Source organism: Furipterus horrens, unplaced genomic scaffold, assembly GCF_987537825.1.
Source record: "Furipterus horrens unplaced genomic scaffold, mFurHor1.1.pri manual_scaffold_1, whole genome shotgun sequence".
Taxonomy (NCBI): Eukaryota; Metazoa; Chordata; class Mammalia; order Chiroptera; family Furipteridae; genus Furipterus; species Furipterus horrens.
Window position 1 is genome coordinate 31,245,271 of NW_028327171.1, and position 6,310 is coordinate 31,251,580.

The following is a 6,310-nucleotide window of genomic DNA, read 5'->3' on the forward strand; positions in this document are numbered from 1 at the left end:
GTCGGCACTCAATTCACTGAGCTGCACCAGGCAGGGAGGGGCATCATCATTTTTTTCTGTAAATTTATGACATTAGAAATAATTCTTGATCATAAAGTCAGAAAAATGGTTTTAAACTTTGTAACTGTGTGGTTGATTTTCAGATTAAACTTCCACAACCCTGTAAAATCCATTACTGGCCTCTTAACTGAAATTCATCTTTTGGCTTGTCATGAGGCGATTATGATTTTGTGAATACCTGCCACATGCCCACTCCAATACGAGGCTCTTTGGGGAATGGTGTAGTGATGGAGACAGTCTGTGCTCCCAAGGACTGGACAGTTTAGCTCGGAGAGAATGCTATCAAATGTACCAACATTTTCTACCTTCTGTTACCGTGATGGGCCAACACTCAGTAGCATACTGAACAGCTAAGCACCCAAACGAACAAAGCAAGCTGATACATCCACTGTCCTTCACTTCCTTTGGAACCTTGGGGACTGATTCACTCTGTCCATTGAACAGACCCTCCCATGTGTGTCCTTATCACAACTCCCTAGTCCACCCCCCAACCCCTGCTCTCTTCCTCCCTAGCAATTTAAACTCACCGACATAAATGTAGGCCTCATCCTTCCTCTAATTGCTGTTCCCTGTTTGCCCTCCTCTCACACTGCAGCCTGTTCTAACATTCTTAATCTTTGCCTAGAATTCTCCCAACACCTTACTTTAACTGAAACCAGCTGCTCCTTACCAACCCGTTTCCCACCAAACCATTCAGAGGTGAGGCTGCTTCTTGTCCCAGTCCCTGTCCCCTGCAGTCAGCAGAAGGTTGGCTTCCCACTGTCTCTTTGCTTCTGGAACACCAGCTTTCCCAACAGGGTCCCAGTGGCCAAACCTCCCAAGACTCATTTTCAAACACAACCTCCCCTCAGAGCCTGAGCGAAAGGAAGCACCAGTCCTGCCTTTGACAGCCTTTAAGCCCTCAGTAAACATTAGTTTCCTTCCTTCCTTGTTCCTGATCCTCCCAATTTAAATTAATTACTCCTTCCACTCTGCAACCACAGCATTTTGTTTGTACTTTAACCACAGCACTTTTTCTTTCTGCCTTGCAATATAATTAGTTGCCTATGTATCTCTCTCCAATTACATAAACTCCCTAAGAACAATGCCCAGTGCAGAGCTCTGCATAAACTACACAACATATAGCAATGTGTACTCAATTGTAAAATAAGATAGGAGGGAAGTGAAATTCATCTAGAGCTTTGAGTTTCCAGGACAGGATCCTGGGAATAGGTGGCAATGAGTCAGAAACAGAGGCAGAATTCATGAAAAAAAGGAAATGAGAGAAACAAAATATGAGATTGCATCTTCAAGGCATTTTTAATACACTAATTGAAACAGTCTTGAAACAAAGCTTTTTTTATACATACGATTTCCAAGTAAGATGAAAACCTATATTGAGGCCCTACTCTGTGCCCGGCACTATGTAGGCACCAGAAAAGCAGAGATGAATGAGACACAGCTCTGTGCACGCCATTGCTCAGAGACACACAGAACAGTAAATATTGGTCTTAAATTGATCCTATCTTTTGAGAAAGCAGGCCCTAAGTTAAATCTTAGGCAGCATGATGTTTACCTTTTTCTGATGTCCTGAACAACTGTTCAGAGTAACAACACTGTCTTCATAACAGTATTTCTCAGATTGTTCAAGTATTTGAACACTGAAAATTCATGAAACAATGATATCCTAAAATAACTAAATGTGTAATTCTGCAATAAACTGCTTATTATTGTACTTTAAGTTCTAGTCTAAGCAAAGAGTGGTGGCCAAATTTTAAAATGCATGCAAGTGGAATGTAAAATTAAGAAAATCCCATTTATTAATTTAAGTATCCCTATCTATTTGTAAAAGGCCACTGTGGTTTTACCAGTAGACACATAGAACTCACAGAACAGACTATTAAGAAACAGTGCTTAAAAAATACCTCAAGTTCAATCTTTTTAATGCACATTCGGATGGGTCCTCCCAACAGTTAATCACTTTTGAGTCCCTCTTTGCTTTAACAAATACTTTCCTTTGAAATCCAGTTTTCCATGTTCAAGGTTGCACGTGGGCTTGTTGGTTGTCAGTGAGGCTCTCACTAGGGAGCCACTTTCTAGGCAATTACTCTGAACTAGGTTACCAAATTCCTTTATGTTGCCTCTCCGAAAGCACACTGCATTTTATTCTACTTAGAACTTTAGAACAGTCTGTCAAAGTCACCTTGATATTGAATACTTGCATCCATGTATAGAATTGCTAAAAAACAGTCATAAAATCATTGCATGAAAGGAATCACTGAAAATCCAGTAAACAGTTATCGATTTCCTCTTTGAAGAGAGAAAGAAAGCAGGTAGGTTGGAAATTAACAATTATTGAGTTCCTAGTATATGCCAAATACTGTGTCAGGCACTTTCACAAATGTTATTTTATTAAACCTAAAACTATGCCTACAAGATACTTAATATTCTTTTTTTTTTAAATTGTTGATGGAACTAAACAAGTACCTTGACCAACTTCACACAACTTATAAATCATATAACATAATAATATGCTGTGGTCTCTGCTAAGACTTTATATACCAATTCTTTTGTCATTTAATTCTCTTTGAAATCCTATGATATGGGCATATTATGGTCACCATTTTATAAATAAAGAAACTGAGGCTTAGACAGATTAAATACTTTATCCAATATCACCTAGCAAAGAAGTAGCAAAGTATTAATATTAGCACAGTCAGAGGAAAGTAAATTCTTCCAGACTTGGGGAGATCAAGTAGGAATTCATAGAGGGATTGGAATATTGTAATTGTAAAACAGAATGAAGCAAAAGTATCCATCATAACACTTCATATGGAAGCCAACAGTCTATAATCATTTTTATTGCATCTAGGTTGTTCTGATATCTAAATCCATTCCATATCAATATTTTCAAGGTTATTTATTCATGCAAAGGGTGTGCATGTGTGGTTTTTAACACTTTGAAAAAACATTTTCTGCCTTAGAATGAGTCAGAGCTAATGATAATTACAGAAGTCTTCTCTAAGAATACCTGGTCTGTCTGGCACTGTCTGAATCTAGTTTTAATAACATCAGAAATGGCTCTTTCCCATAACCAACAGTGTAACTACTACCTGTCATAAAGTGACTTTTAGACAGTTTGAGTGCCCAAGTCGTCAGAATCAGATGTTTTGTTTATAAAGAATCAAAAACTATTCTAAAAGGGAAGTGGATTTAATTCAATATAGACTCTCTGAATGGGTTAGCCTCAAGGGAAAATGATACATATACATATACATATACATAGAAAGACTAAAAAGAGAGGCAGAGAAGAGGAGCTGCGTAAGAGTGTAGACTCTCGGACAAGTTGCCGAATGAGCAAGGGAGGATAGTGGGGTAGTCACAGTGCTTTGGATGAACACTGATCACTAATTGGGTGGCAGAGGTGTAATTTGGAGATAAAATTATCTCTGGAAAGGAAAAAATATGAGACAGAGCTCTAAGGTCAGAATCAGGAGACCTGTATTTGAATGCAGTCCCCACCATGTCTATATAACTCTGGACATTCACCTTCTTTGCGCTTTACAGTCATACACAGAGATAATCTAATTGCAAACTTCAAATACTTGATTTGAGGCTCAAATGAGATCATGTGAAAATGTATGCTAACCAGAAAGGGTTATGTAACTATTTTTTGGTTGGTTCATTCGTTCATTTTATAACATTTTTATGTGACTTTACATGTGCAGGCACCACCCTGCTGATACCGATGGTTATCAGTCATGGGTCTTAACAGTAAGGGGCATAAAATTAAAAAGTGAATCATACAGGTAAAATATGCTATAAAGTACTATGTGAGTTGAGTTAAAGAAGAGATAACTTAAATATAGCTGAAGCACAGATGACTTTGGAAGAGTTGACTCTGTACATGGTTTTATGGCTTGAATTGTGTCCCAAAAGTTCTCTGTTGGAAGTCCTAATCCCTGGTACTTCAGAATATGACCTTATTTGGAACAGGGTCATTGCAGAGGTATTAGCTAAATTAAGATAAACTTATACTGGAATAGGCCCCTAATCCAATACAACTGTGTTCTTATAAAAAGGAGACATTTATTCATAAATGTACACACAGTCAGAATGCCATGTGAAGACTGGAGTTATGATTCCACAAGCCAAAGAAGCTGTAAGACCTGAAACAAATCCTTCCCTAGTATTTCCAGCCTCCAGAACTTGAGATAATACATTTTTGTTTAAGTCACTCACTTCGTGGTACTTTGCTATGGCAGCTTCTGAAAACTAATATCATTGGTTATATCTATATAGATATATAAGAAAGTTTATGTATGGAAATATATGTCATTAATGTTTATTGTTATCAAACACCTAGCACAGTGCGTGGCACATTATGGACACCATTCATAAATATTTATTGAACGAATGTTTTAATGAATAAAAAAAGATCACAGAAAGAGGTGTGCAGGGGACCAAGTTCCTGGGAGGAGGGGCAGGGGAGACAAATAAGGATACGTATTTTTATGTTTCATACTTCTGCCCTTGGTCCAATCCTCTACTTATTATACACACATATACACTCAACCAGAAAAAACTTCACTCCTGTGAAAGATGCTGCCCTTCCAACTTTATATACTCTAAGGAAGTCTAGTTAGAAAACACAATTTTTAAAAATAAAAGGCAATAAAAAGGAATTCAAAACTTGCAAAAAGCAGAGCTCTCAGACAAACGTGCTCTAAAAGACTGAAAGCTGTGATCCCGAGAGAGAGCCCTGCCAAGATAGATATTTCTCACAGAACACAGTAGCTCCTGAGCACAGCACTCTGATGAAAAGCCCTAAAGACCAAGCAAGGGCCTCTATTTCTCCGTGGCAGGAATAGCAATAGTCCAATTAATATCAGAAGTACACTCCTAAATCAAGTTGTTCAGTGTACTCATAGAGAAGGCCTCTTACAAAATGCAGATGGAGCTTTTGCAATCATTGCCTAGACCAAATGCTGTCAGAGAAAATGGGTCTTAATTTGTTCAACATATTTTGGTTTTGTAGTTTTCAAGATTAATTCTTGCCAATGTCTGTAAAAACACAAGGTCCTTTAAAGGCAAGCTTTTAAAACACACTCTCGAATGAGATAAAAAGTATACAGATAGTAGGATGCTGACTACTGTTTATATTCACTACAGATGTGTGTGTGTGTGTGTGTGTGTGTGTGTTAGGAGAGACAGTCAGCTCAGGAAAAAAGAGCTCATCCACCTACTGGGAAAATACAGCGGTGCTAATGGTCTGGCTCACAAATTTATTTACCAAACAGGATGCTAAATTTAGGGAAGTGAGTCAGATTTTCAACTAAGGGGAAAATGATACAAATCTATGACGACTACTAGCTGCTTGACCTTGGAGGAAGTTATATCAACTTCCTCGGCTTCAGAATCTTCATTTAAAAAATTAAATCACATGATTTTTAAAGTTCCTTCCAGTATTTAATTTGAAAAAGCGGGGAGGGAAAAGTACAAGAATGCTGTGAGATCCATGGAAAAAGCATGTTATGTTCTAGGGAATATTATTGTAGTCATACTGGTAGTACTCAGAACATGAATATGGACATTAATAATTTTTTTGGTGATGATAGAACTCGTATGATCAACCAATGAATCTGTTGGTCAAGCATTTGTATACTTGCCACATGTTGAGCCCTACACTACCTGCTTCTCCCGTTGGATTACCAGTGGGGATTTTGGTATTTACTTATGGCAAGTGAATTCTATCAGAATACTACAATATAAATATATTTGCTTATTCACCCATTTATTCATTCCCCCATACACTGATACTATGGGTCAAGCATAGTGTTAGGCATTGGTGGTGTAAAGTGACAAAGACAGACTGGCCCCTGCCTTCATGAAGCTTACAATCCAACAGGGTGAGCAAAACAAAAAAGCAGAGCATTACCATACAGTGCTGTAAGAGCAGTGATGCGGTAGATTCAAGGAAGAACACACAGGGCCTCTTAACCCTGAGCTGGAAGATGAGGAAAGATGTCATTGAAAGAAATCACAGCTCTGGTGGTACCCAAGTGATATTTAGGTATTTGCCAGATATTGTAGGAAGAAGGGATTTTAAGCAGAGAACACAGTATGCCAAGGGTCTGGAGGGAACCGAGTTCACGGTGGATTTCTGGGGATAAAAGTAGTAGAGTCTGGAGGGGGAATGTCACATAGGGAAGGAGGGCTGGGGAGATGGGGCAGGAGTCCAGCTGCAGCAGTTAAGCTGGGCTAGGTCGTT